This window comes from Geotrypetes seraphini, chromosome 7 (assembly GCF_902459505.1).
Source record: "Geotrypetes seraphini chromosome 7, aGeoSer1.1, whole genome shotgun sequence".
Lineage (NCBI taxonomy): Eukaryota > Metazoa > Chordata > Amphibia > Gymnophiona > Dermophiidae > Geotrypetes > Geotrypetes seraphini.
In genome coordinates, this window is record NC_047090.1 from 69,149,135 (window position 1) to 69,163,589 (window position 14,455).

The 14,455-nt window shown below is 42.8% G+C and overlaps 1 protein-coding gene across 3 annotated transcripts in view; it reads right to left on the reverse strand.

Moving 5' to 3' along the window:
• KATNBL1 (katanin regulatory subunit B1 like 1) overlaps positions 1-14,455 on the reverse strand; it is a 75,160-nt gene that overhangs the window by 51,656 nt on the left and 9,049 nt on the right. The window lies entirely within an intron of this gene.

A 14,455-nucleotide genomic window follows, 5' to 3' on the forward strand; every position in this document is an offset into this window, starting at 1 on the left:
CGATGGAAGAGGTCATTGCCGTCACAAGGGATATTAGCCAAGCGGTCTTGAAGATTAGGGTCCATGTCAATGGTATGAAGCCAAGCAAGATGACGCATAGCCACAGAACAAGCAGCTGCCCGGTCAGACAAATCAAAGGCATCGTAAGATGACTGCAGGAGATACAATCTGAATTGGGATAAAAAAGCCAGGACTTCCTGAAATTCAAAATGCTTTTGAGTATCCAGATAAGTCAAAAACTTTGGCAATAGAGAAATAAGGAATTCAAAATAAGTGAATTGAAAATTGTAATTGAGGACTTTAGAGGACATCATAGCATTTTGATAGATGCAACGTCAGAATTTATCCATAGTTTTCCCTTCCCTTCCAGGAGGAACGGTGGCATAAACCTTGGAAGGATGGGATCTCTTTAAAGAGGACTCGACAAGCAGGGATAGATGAGATAACTTTGAATTGTCAAACCCTTTGCGATGCACAGTTTTATACCTAGAGTCCAATTTTCCTGGAACAGCTGGTATGGAAAAAGGTGTTTCCATGCATCGACCAAAAGTCTGATCAAAAGCTTATGAAGTGGAAGCTTAAGAGACTCTGCCGGAGGTTGAGGAAGATGCATGACTTCGAGATACTCCTTAGAGTATTTGGAGCCAGTATCTAATTGAAGGTCTAAGTCCACAGCCATCTGACGAAGAAAAGATGAGAAAGATAGCTGATCTGCCAATGCTTTGCCTCGAGAAGGACTCGAGGACATAGAGGCAGCCTGGGTCGAAGATGAAGCTTTGGCAGGAAAAAAGGCATCAAAGGAATATGATGACTTGGACGAGGCAATCGAAACCGGAACATCCTCGAGGTCCGGCATTGGAAACCTCGAACGAGGAGTTGGTGGTCTAGTTGAGGTTGGAGTAGATCGAGGCTTAGTGGAAGAAGGTCTTTCTTTAGAAGAAGAACTATGCCTGGAAGGATGCCTCGAAGAAGGCCTCGATGAGAACTATGCCTGGAAGCAGAACTCGAAGATCGAGGAGACTTCGCCTCGGAGATGGAAGCAGCCTTTGTGAGCAAAAAAATAACAAACCGCAGTTCAGAGAAGGCACAAGTAACGAAGTTAAGGCAGAGAGTCAAAGACGGACTTCTCGGCTCCGCGGAAAACTGAGAACTGAGGAGACGCGCCCTACGCTGGGTGGGAAGACACTCGCGCATGCGCGGTGCGGGCGACTCGAAACTTCGAGTTTCTTCAAGCAAGTCTGCTTGTGAGGCGTCCGCATCCGTTGATGACATCACCCATATGTGAGAATACCTGCCTGCTTGTCCTGGGATAATGTCTAATATTTTTGTTATGCAAATATGACTAGTAATAGGGGCTCCAAAATTGTCATTTCTGAAGATTGAAATTAAATCCGGGCAAATAAATTCTTTCTAGCTAGTCCTAATTAAAAAATTACTGAAACAGCTTTACTTTTAAACGGTCAATCTTATTCGCTATCTCCTACACTGAAAATTTTAGGGGTTATTTTAGATCAGTCCTTATCTTTTAAGGCTCATACAGATTCTCTGGTTAAGAGATGTTTTATTGTCCTCTGGAAGCTGCAAACTATTAGGAAATATTTTGATTTTATATCATTTAAAATCCTGGCTCAATCTTCAATCCTTTCAATATTGGATTATTGTAATGTTATTTATCTGGGATCATATAAAATAACTACTAGCCGATTAAAAATCATACAAAATACAGCCATTCATTTGAATTTTAATCTGAAAAAACACGATCATATCAGTATATATTATCAATAGCTTCACTGGCTACCGTTTGAGGCTAGAGTGTTATTTCAATTTGGATGCATTTGTTTTAAAGTTTTATTTGGCTTAGCACCGGCTTACCTTGTTTCTCATTTTAGTTTTTTTTATTTCTAAGAAAAATATTTGTAGATCTGGTTGGTTTTATTTCCCTTCAGCAAATGCATGTCGTTACAAAAAATTTTTGGATAGGACCTTAGCATTCCAAGCAGGATTAATGAATTCATGTTTGAATCTTCTTGTTTCTCCATTTCTTACTATCAATTTTGAAAAGATCTTAAAACCCACTTATTTAAACAATATAATATACATTATTGATTTTCATATTATCATGTAGTTATAATGTATTTTTTATCTTTTTACTCATACTTATTTTAGTTTATATTGTGTTTTCCTTATTCATTAGTTTTAATGTTTGTATTAGTTATTTAGAATTTTATTATGTATGATGTTATTATTATATTGTATGCTAAGTACCTATTGTGTAAACCACTATGAACTGCTGGTTAGGCAGTATATAAAAATAAATTATTATTATTATTTGCAACTGAACAGAATCCATCTCAACAACCATCAAAAACATGGCCTACACTTTTCCCCCAATCTGCGATAGGGATATCATATATGATCAGGTAAGACAAAATTGGTGGAACATACTCCAACTAGAATAACATGACAAGTGAGGTATTTCACAAAAAACAAAACATGATAATATAAATAAAATACTGAAACACAATTATCTTTGAAATATGAGTGGACAAGCGACAGAAGAAATTTAGGGGATATTCACTAACAAAAGATTAGGTTCTTGTAAATCCACATTTTATTCTTGGACAAGTGGGTTATACATCTCATGTCATGAGACTATTTGTAGGAAGCCTCATTTACATAATTTTTTAGACCCTCCCCTCTTACCTCAGGACTGTCCTCTGGTCTCCAGTTCATACAAAAGCAGACAGCGACATCTGTAGAGGACTTAGACAAAAAGGAAGGGTATGGGAAAACTCCTTAACAAATTCCAGGAGGGAAGAATCCTCGCTTCCTTGGAACTCTTTTTGGCACTCACCTTTGAAGCTGAACTGCAGATGCATTTTGCTAGGGCCACGAGCACACCTTCCCTGGGAGGGGGGGTGGTCAATTTTGACTTTTTGGATTGGCCACAGCTGAACTAGGCAGTAGGACCCCTGAAAGGGGTCAAAGGAACCAGGACTGATGAAATCTCACACTCTCCAGCGCCACACAGCATGTGGAACACAGCTGCTCGCCAGACAGCCATCCATCCACCGCAAAAAGGGCTTGAAACCAAAGTATCCTGCTCTAAGTCCATCTGAGTAGTTTTATTACAAAAACAAAGCTTGCAGAGACAAAAAAATAATTTTTAATTCAAATCGGGAAAATCCAGGATGGCCGTTGCATGAGCAATTTTCAAAAGAAAATAGCTCGGGAAAAATCACAAAACCCCCCAAAACATGGCAATTTTAGGATTTTAGTGGTGGGGGGTGGGGGACTAGGGCTAAATCCCAAACTGCTCAAAACCTGCTTTTAGAACACCCCCCGCCCTCAAATCGCTGCGACAGGCTGTCAGTTCTGTACTCACTGTGACATTCTGAGATGGGAGCTGTATTAAAGGAAGCTGAAACGGCTTCCAGGAAGATCCTCTGCCTCAATAAGCCTTGTAACCTAGTCTGCTGGTCTTCTGACTGCCCCTCTGGCCTAACACCATTGCCAGAGACCTCCGCCACCTATGAGACACACCACACACATGACCTGGCAGAGGAACGCAGTCTGTCCCAATCCCGGACAAATCTCCATGGAGCCACGCAGCCTGCGCTCAAACCCACTAGTGGAAGAACCTGGGGTGAGCCAGCAACCAAAGGAACGGACCCTGAGCACCGATCTGAAGTGCAGGCTATCCAGGAGGAGCACTGCCAAGCAGCTGAAAGCAGACTTTACCCTCCCACAGCCAGACTTGTCTCCGCGGAGAACTGCTACAGCACAAGGACGCAAAGTCGCATTAAAAAAATGAATACTGTAAAAGAAAAAATTAAACACAAGCAGAAAAGACTGGCTCCTGTCTCACTTGTAGGAAAGCAACTGGAGACCAGAGGGCAATCCTGAGGTAAGTGGGTGGTGGGAGGGTCTAAAAATGATATAAACGAGGCTTCCTACAGGCAGTCTCGCGACATGGGATACATAATCCACTTGTCCAGGAATAGAGTGGGATTGTACAAGAAACCGCATTAAGGAGCTTTGTAATAAGTTAGCAGTTACTGCATGGAAATCCTTATGTAAGGTGCTTCTTGTGTCGGGGAGCGAGTGGGACATGGAGTTGGCAGAGAATAGTCATAAAAAATGGTGAAGCTCTGCACTTACCACACATTAATTGACTAACATGGAGTTAACGCAAGACCACTTACAACCTCCTTAAATAGAAGGAGCTAAATGCTTCTGTGATAAATCAGAGCAAGTACCATGCAATTCATGCGAGTACTGATGCACAATTTACAATGGGAAATACATGGAATACCACCAAATAGGTGGCACATTACATCTACAGCCACATTAAACTGCAGTAACTGCAAATGCCATCACTGTTTAGTAAAAGAGCCTCTTAATGTTTTGAATTGCAATGTATTGCACTTACAAACAAAAACAAGTCAGTACCTGAAGCTACTGATTTGATTATATTAGCTGATAGAGTGCGATGAAGTGTGCATAAAGCATACTCACACATCCTTTTATAATGCGAAAAACACGTTTGGTCTCTTTCAGCACAAGTAAAACTTTGTACGAGTGACAACTTAATTACAGAGATCTCAGAATCTTCATTGTTAAAACAACAAAGCAAGGGTGGGTCCTTCAAAGTAAAATTAAATGATGAAATTATGAAAACTCTTTTCCCGCAGAGGTTATTACTTACATTTATCATTTATACTCTACCACTCAACTCATTTAATTTATATATCACATGCACTGAAACAAACTAAATTGAGCTGTACAATAATTAAATAAAAAATGTGCAAAATTAAAATTAAATTACAACAGCCATCCCTAATCACCATCTCATCCCCTTTAGAAAACCCTAACTAGTAAATACAAAGTTAAACTGGTGAAAATAAAATTGTAAAAAATCCAGAGAATTCCTATTCAAAACAGGAGAAACCTCTATAGATGAAGACACCTCACAACATAGAAATTATTTACAAGTGCTATTAGAGATCCAAAATCAAAATAGTCATAAAACCAAAATTACTGTATTAATGCCTCAAGAGTCAAAATAATAATCATAATTAAAAGACCTCAGTAATTAGTTACTTGAAACATACTGCTCTAGTATGTATTTGACCATAAGCTAAAAAAAACAAACAATAAACCTCCAAATTAAAAAAATATTTTAAAAAATTCAAAAGCAACACAGTCCATTCAATTCCTAGGGGCTGCGTCACATTTGCCACACTGGGGGCTGCTTTTACTAAGATGCAGTAGGGCTTTAATGCACACTACATTGCGAAGTGCGCTAGAACTTAACGCTAGCATTGAGCTGGCGTTAGTTCTAGAAGTGTAGCGCACAGTAATTTCCTGCGTGCGCTAAAAACGCTAGCGCACCTTAGTAAAAGAAGCCCTGGGACTTACTACTATGATTTTGTAAAAGGAGCCCTTAATATTTCTTCAGAAAACAAACAAACATAATCAGATGTAGTCACTGTTACTTTTCCTTCGTGATCACATATCCATCTTCTTTTTCACCTCCATCAAAAATATAGGGTCTTGAAGACCAAAATATAAAAACAGAATTTAGTCCAATATGCCTCAGGTAACCAATGGAATTCATAAAGTAAGCCCTCACTGAATTTTTTTGGTTCAAAGCCATCAAATGAGCTACAGTATGCTACAAACAGCAGATGCCTCAGCCCATTCTTAGTATGCTCTACAATGAACAAACCACAAAAATCCAAGTCTTAAAATCATGAAAGCCTAAACTATCATAACCAATCTTGTGGAAAAAGAAATGTGCGCAGCTGTCTTACCATCCACAACTAAAAAGCAGATTCTGTTGAAGCTGAAACTGGTTGGTTTTAATTTCAGTTTACTCCATTTGCATAAAGCATATACTCATTCCCAATCCGGAAGCTCAGTGGCAGAAAGTGGAAAGATTATCTGTGCATTATTTGCATGTAAATGATGGCAAATCCCTTTCAATTCCAACAGATGACCAAGGGAAGGTAGGGAAGGAAGGAAAGAAAGAAAGGCACAGAACTCTGATGAATCCATAGGGTAACTGCCAGATTAAAAAGAGATTAGGGCCATATGCACAAAATTTACCATGCATTTAACAATCATCACTAAACCAGTTCTAACCAGTTTAGCGATAAAATATTGCATCTATTGATGCCCGAAATGGCAAATTGTGGTCATTTCCTCGATTGTAGCTGTCTCCGATAATCATTTGTAAATGTATTATAATGAGCTCATCAATATTAAAGCACTCCAATCAATGCCCATATGATGCACAAAATGAAGCACAGCCCAAACGACGATGTCAAGGAACTAGAAATGTTCATAGAGGAAGCTCATCAGCACCATGTAGAGAGTACTCAGGAAACTCAGGAAACCGATGTGAGGAGAGAAGACACCCATGCAAACACAGAAGAAACCGAAGACGAGGTAGGAGACAACCGCACACCAGGAGGAATAGTGAGACCACAGGAAGACATCGCCCCACCCAAAGAACAGGAAACAATTTCAAGAGTATCATTGGAGAAGGAAGACTGGCCCTACTCCAAGGACGTGGACCAACGCCCCCCAAGGAACTCCCGAATAAAGAAGATGGGGATCATCGTAGGCGACTCCATCATACGACATGTGGACAGCTACACCGCAGGAGGAAGAGAGGACAGAGTTGTCACCTGTCTGCCTGGAGCAAGAGTGAAGGATGTGACCAACAGGATCTCCAGGATCATAGATGGAGCAGGGGGAGAGGACACCGCTGTACTTATCCACGTGGGGACAAATGATGTGAGCGGGCGGAAGTATGACAGGGAAGAGCTGAAGGGCCAGCTCCGCTTTCTCGGAAGACAACTGAAGATCAGGGAGGTGAAGGTGGCCTTCTCCGAGATCCTCCCAGTACCAAGAGCGGATGGAAAGAGACAAGGGGAATTGCAAGTAATCAACGCCTGGATGAGACGATGGTGCGAAGAAGAAGGCTTCGACTTCGTGCGCAACTGGACGGCGTTCTGGGGAAAAAGCAAGTACTACAGAAAGGACGGACTACACCTCAACAAGGAAGGAGCAAGAGTTTTGGCAGGCAACATGAAGAAGGCAATCGAGAAGGCTTTAAACTGAAAGATAGGGGAAAGCCGACAGTCGACCACCGGTCGATGGTACGGATAGCAGGATGCCCCGACGAAGAAGCCAAGGACAACTACACCTACACAAGAGAAGACGACCTCACAGCCAATAAGGGAGAAAAAGCAGGAAGGGACAACTCAGACATAGGAGGGGACGACCACACAGCAAAAAAGGGTGATAACACAGGAGCAGTAAAGGATACCAAAATTGAAGCTACAGGGACGGCCAAGAGTAGAAGGTCCAAAAAGGTAACACGAAGAGAACTTAGATGTATGTATACAAATGCTAGAAGTCTGGGTAACAAAATGGGGGAACTAGAGACAATAGCAAGACGTGACATATTGGATATCATTGGCATAACAGAAACATGGTGGAATGAAGAAAACAAATGGGACACAGTACTACAGGGATACAAACTGTATAGAAGAGATCGAATAGGGCAGAAAGGTGGAGGTATTGCTCTATATGTTAAGGAGGGGATAGATTCTGTTGAAATGGTTAAAACAGAAAGGAAAGAGAAGCTGGAGTCACTCTGGATCAAAATTCCTGGTCAATATGGCGCAGATACGAAAATTGGCCTTTACTATCGTCCACCAGGACAGGCGGAGGAAACTGACGCAGAAATGATGGAGGAAATCAAACAAGAATGCAAGACAGGCAATGTAATTATATTGGGAGACTTCAATTTCCCAGGGATAGACTGGAAACTAGCAACCTCCAACTGCGGCAAGGAAGCCAAGTTCCTGGAGGTGCTAGGGGATTGCTTCCTGGAACAAATGGTAAAAGAGCCGACAAGAGGCAACGCCACCTTGGACTTGGTCCTAAATGGCCTCACGGGACCGATAACAGAAGTGGAAGTCATAGTTCCACTGGGAACGAGTGATCATAATGTAATCAACTTTAAACTACACATCAGGAAAGGGAAACATGCCAAAACCTTAACCACCACCTTGAACTTTAAAAAGGGTAAATACGATAGCATGAGAGCCATGGTAGAAAAACGACTCGAGAAGATGATGGACAAACTTGAAACGGTTGATCAGGCATGGACACTACTGAAAAATACTATCACAGAAGCACAAGATCTCTACATTCCGAAGATTTCCAAAGATCGGAGAACAAAGAGCAAAAGAGAACCGGCATGGCTTACCATACAGGTGAAGGAAGCCATAAAAGAAAAGAAGGACTCTTTCAAAAAATGGAAATGCATAAAGACAACCGAAGCCTGGAACAAACATAAAGATGATCAGAAGAAATGTCACAAGGCGGTGAGGAATGCAAAACAGGAATATGAGGAAAAAATAGCCCAGGAGGCCAAAAACTTCAAGCCCTTCTTTAGATACGTGAAAGGGAAAAAACCTGCAAAAGAGGCAGTGGGACCCCTGGACGACCAGGGAAGAAAAGGGTACGTCAAGGAAGATAAACAAATCGCAGACAAACTAAATTCCTTCTTTGCGTCCGTCTTTACGAAGGAGGACACCTCAACAATACCTGAAGCGGAGAAAGTGTTTGCAGGAGAAATAGAAGACAGCCTCACCACAGTTGAAGTGGACTTAGACCAGATATACTATCAGATCGACAAACTTAAAAGCGACAAATCCCCTGGACCGGATGGGATTCATCCGAGAGTCTTAAAGGAATTGAAGGTTGAAATCGGAGAGTTATTGCAAAAACTTGCAAACCTGACAATCAGAACTGGACAGATACCGGATGACTGGAGGATAGCGAACGTCACCCCAATTTTCAAAAAAGGATCGAGAGGGGAACCGGGCAACTATAGACCTGTGAGTCTTACGTCTGTCCCTGGCAAGATGGTTGAAGCACTGATCAAGGATAGCATAGTCCGGCACTTGGACGCATATCACTTAATGAAACCCAGTCAACATGGATTCAGGAAAGGGAAATCATGTTTGACTAATTTACTCCAATTTTTTGAGACCGTGAACGAGCAAATCGATAGTGGGAAGCCGGTGGACATAATATATTTGGACTTCCAGAAAGCGTTTGACAAAGTTCCACACGAAAGACTTCTCAGGAAACTACATAGCCATGGCATAGAGGGGGATATACAAAGATGGATAGGCAAATGGCTGGAAAACCGAAAGCAGAGAGTGGGCATAAATGGGAAGTTCTCCGACTGGGAGAAAGTGACTAGTGGTGTGCCCCAGGGCTCGGTACTTGGGCCGATCCTTTTTAATATTTATATCAATGACCTAGAGGAAGGAACATCCAGTGAGATCATCAAGTTTGCAGACGATACAAAACTATGCCGGGCAATCAGATCGCAGGATGATAGCGAGAAACTCCAGAGCGACTTGTGTCAGTTAGAAACATGGGCGGAGAAATGGCAGATGAAATTCAATGTGGAGAAATGCAAGGTAATGCATTTAGGCAATAAAAATAAGGAATACGAGTATACAATGTCAGGTGCAACTCTGGGGAAGAGTGAACAAGAAAAGGACCTGGGTGTGCTGATAGACAGAACCCTGAAGCCGTCGGCACAATGCGCGGCAGCGGCAAAGAAGGCAAATAGAATGTTGGGCATGATAAAGAAAGGAATCTCGAGTAGATCGGAGAAAGTTATAATGCCGCTTTATAGGGCAATGGTCAGACCACACTTGGAATACTGCGTCCAACATTGGTCTCCCTACCTAAAGAAGGATATAAAACTGCTGGAGAGGGTGCAGAGACGAGCAACAAAACTGGTGAAGGGTATGGAGAAACTGGAATACGAGGACAGACTTATAACACTAGGATTGTTCTCCCTTGAGAAAAGGAGACTGCGTGGGGATATGATCGAGACCTTCAAAATACTGAAAGGAATCGACAAAATAGAGCAGAGAAGATTATTTACATTGTCCAATTTGACACGGACTAGAGGACATGTAATGAAGCTAAGGGGGGACAGGTTCAGGACTAATGTCAGGAAGTTCTGCTTCACTCAGAGAGTGGTTGACACCTGGAATGCTCTCCCAGAGGAGATTATTGCGGAATCTACCGTCCTAGGCTTCAAGAGCAAACTAGATGCATATCTCCTTAAGAGAGGCATATAAGGATATGGTGGAATATAAATTACGCCAGGTGTACACCTGGCAGGGCCTCCGCGTGTGCGGATCGCCGGACTTGATGGACCGAAGGTCTGATCCGGAGAAGGCAGTTCTTATGTTCTTATGTTCTTATGTTCTTAAAATCTCTGACAGGTCAGGAGGTGCTGGTAGCGTAAAAAAAAGCATTGAACAGCAGCTTTTTTTATGTGCATAGATGTTGTGTGTGTGTGTTATACACCCACAAAATCTGTCCCCATTAAAAATAAAAAAGATGTGCTGGGACTCCCCCACCCCCACTGAACTTTAAAAAAAAAAAGTCAAGAGGAAAGCCTACTCTCTCATACCTCAGCTACTCGGACCCCCCCCCCCCACACACACACACCATGACTCCTCCACCTTTAAATGGAAGATTGGCAGGAGGGATGCCCACTTCCTCCAGCCACTAGGCCCCCTCAACCCGTGAACCTCCAGCACACCACCCCAAACCCCCAATATCTCCCACAACCCCCACACCCTTTTAGATGAAAATCCAGCAAGAGGGATGCCCACTCCTTCCTGCTGGCAGGCCCACCTCTTCAAAATGGCAGGCCTTCCCCATCACTGTGCATCCTGGGAGGAGCCTCTGAATTGGCCTAGGAATGTAAGGCCCCTTCCAACAAAAAAATTTAAAACTTAAAAATACTAATTTTGTAAGTTGCTTTGACTTACTTATTCAGAATGGGTATTAAACATTAAAAATTAATACTAATATTGATCCTGTTTTAAAAACTCACTTCATTCTGGATTGTCAACACAAGAAAATTCTATAAATGAGATACTTGAATAACACACTCAGGAGATTGTCTGCAGTTACTATATCAAATGGGCAAGATTGAGATTAACTTTCAATCACTTAAACAAACACCTCCAGTTAAATGATATATCTGCCAAATTTTCACTACAGTGTAGTATTCAAGACAGATGCATTTACAGGATTTAAAAAAATTCAGCAAACTGTTTGAGGCCACAATGGAGGATTTGGGGGCTACACATTGGAGACCATAGCCCTAGAGGATTGAGATACAAATCAAGCTTTATTTCATGCTTTGCTTATCAAGCCTCCTCTGATTTGGAATTCTCTTTATCTTAAGATCAATACAATGTTATTTTTTTATTCAAAAAGGGCTAGATTCACTAAGCCCGACCACTTAGCGACCAGGACCCGATTCACTAACCTTCCTCCAGATCTGATTCTGATCGGCACATGCAAATGAGGGGAAGGGCATCCACAAGTGGGAAGGCAGCGATTCACAAAAAAAAAAATTAAGGAACACCGACTGGGCTGGCCGATCACAAAAGAAGCGACTGCTGAGGACCAGTTGCACAAATCCCTGCCGATTCTCCTGCGCATTCTCTCCTATGGGTCCCCTGAAAAAGCAACCAGACAACTGAGGCATATCTCCTGCCCCGACTCTCCTGCTCTCTGCCGCCCTTCCTCGCAATGCGAGCCTGTGGTTTTAACCCGCGGGTTTAAAGTGGGGCTGCACTGCAGGGAAGGGCGGCAGAGAGCAGGAGAGTTGGGGTGGAATGGACTTCCATTTCGGTTTCTGCTCCCAAACCATTAGCCTGACGTTGCGCTGGGCACAAGCCACAAACTTCTCCGCAGCCCCCCTGGGTTTTCCTCCATCACCTGCAACAAGTTGGCAGCACTCGCAGAGGAGACCCGCTGCCGTCCCTCTCTCTTCCCCTTCACCTGGAAGCGCGGATGAGACCAGGTTGGAATGCCAAGCGGCCCCTTTGACTGGATGGATTTACCTCACACAGATTTGTGAATGCAATGGCAGAGCTATTTAGAGCATCAAGCAAACCCGAAAATGGGGGAGAAAAAACAAGAACTACACAAAGAAAAATCTCCCCACTCTCCCAAAAAAAATAGGGTAAGGTATTTTTTTCAGGGAGTGGGGAGATTGTTTTTTGTGTATAGCTATTTAGAGAACAGGAATTATTAAATAAAAAGCTTTCCTTGTTCACAGCATTCAAGTAGAAGCAGCAGCAACGGACCATTGTATAGATATATCAGAAACTAGGATAAATAAAATAGATATAAAAATTTCCTGTTAAACAGAGTATTAAAGTAAGAATGACATTTCCCTCACAAAGACAAAATTATCCCTCCTGCTGTCAAGGTTTAAAACCAGAGTTGCTTGATGAAGTTCGTTATATGTTTAAAAAAGTTCCAGGCAAAGAAGATGGTCTGCGCATGTGTCAGGATCGCTCTTCAGCGATCCGTGTCGTCGGTGTGGGGGCGTTCCTCTGATCACCCCCATTTGAATATGGACCCGTAGTGAATTGGTCGGCCTGCCGGGCAGGTTAGTGAATCTAGCCCAAAGACTTTACATTATAAACATATCTTTAGGAGATTTTTACTAAAGCTAAGGGGGGAGGAGGGGGGTTAATAGGTTACATTTTGATTTTGTATACTTTGCCAGGGATTGTCTGGCTTTCTTTGCTTTCTGTAATTTGCATCGAACTTCAAAGGCAATCATTTCCAACATTGCTAATTTAGAACAAAGAGTCCCTACTTCATCCCAACCCCTGCTCATTAGCACTAACAGCATGGTTTCTTTCTCTGAACAGGTAAATGCTTTCTGCCTCTCAGCTGCACTATCTGCTATCATTGAAGTATCTAGGAAACCTTCCACTCAGTGCTGCTTATCACTTTCCTTCCTGGTGTGCATAGCATTCTGTGGTGCCTTTCAAATGTCTCCGAGAATCTCGGTGAGAGGGAGAATTAGAAGGCCTTGAGCATGCGCAGATGCCAGACGGGGAGGGGGGGTAGGTTCAAGTTGTTCGGGGAGGTGCCGGTTCAAGCGGGGGGGGGTGGGGGGGGAGCGATGCCGGTTATCGGGGTGGAGGTGCTTGCAAATAGAGTCAACACTCGGTTTGCAAGACAAGTTTTGTGAGAATGTTTTGCTTGTCTTGCAAAACACTCGCAAACCGGGTTACTCGCAAACCGAGTTTTGACTGTATTTCTTTACAATCCTTCAATATAGTCTCCCTGCTTTGCAATGTCTGGGAAGCTTCATTATTCCATCCAAGACACCGTTTTTGTTCATTTGCCGAATGGCTCGGGTACCGGCGGAAAAAAGCTCTTCCAGAGATGCAAAATGATGTCCACGCATAGGTTGTTTCAACTGTGGAAAAAGGTTGAAATCTGGTGGACTCATGTCTGGACTGTAGGGAGCATGAGGTAACACCACTCAGCCATATTTGTGTAGTTTTTCAATGACGAGTGGAGAGCTCCATCTTCCCCAAGGCCATAAAAATTTCAATGAGCTCAATCAAAAGTCAAACAAATGATGATTTTTGCTTATGATCATGAAGGCATCATCATTACAGACAAAGTTCCATGTGGAAGAAGTGTCACAGCAGTGTATTGTGGTATTGTGATTTTTTGCAGAAAAATGCACAAAACCTGACCTCAGTTGCTCTTGGCTGTGCCATTCATTCTTCACGACAATGCTCACCCACACATAAGGAATGTCGTCATTGAAAAACTACATGAACATGGCTGGGAGGCAGCAACATGAATTGAAAATGGGACCCCAGGCACAATACCCTAGAAAACACTTGAAGTGCTGCCGAATGGAAACCTGAAGGAATGCCTTACATCAGCTGTAGTGAGGTAAGAAACACATCTGACTTGTTCAAGGTAATCAATGAGCAAAGGGTTATCATACAGAAGTGGAGAACCCAAAGAGAGGCACTGACCCTTTCAGGCCCAAGATGGACCAGAAGAAACCTCCCTACTTTGGGATCACAAAGTATATGAAATAAAAGTCAAGCCCCTTCTCTGCTGGGTCCATCAAATCTAAGCAAATTAGTCTAACATGACCTGCACCACTTGGGCCCTGACTGGTGACTCAAAAGAGGATATCATAAAGGCGCCTGAAATAGGTTTTACAAATGCCAGAGTATATCCTTGCTGTGCAACCTCCAGAACCCAGTGATACAAGGTGATTAGACCCCATTTGTAGACAGCCTGCCACCCACTGCCATCTCTCACTGGCCTGGTCCACCCTCATTGTGATCCTTTGTGGACTTATGTTCCGGAGGGCAGCTCGGTGTCACTGGGCTTTATTGGTCTCTCCAAAAGGGTAGACCTTTCTGGGCCCTGAAATGCTATAAACAAAACCCAGCCCCAAGGTGCACTTTGCAGCTAAAAACCCTAGAGGACATCTGCAGGTTGTGCTCTGACAACTGATGGGCTAGTCTCCCACAGATCCTTGCCA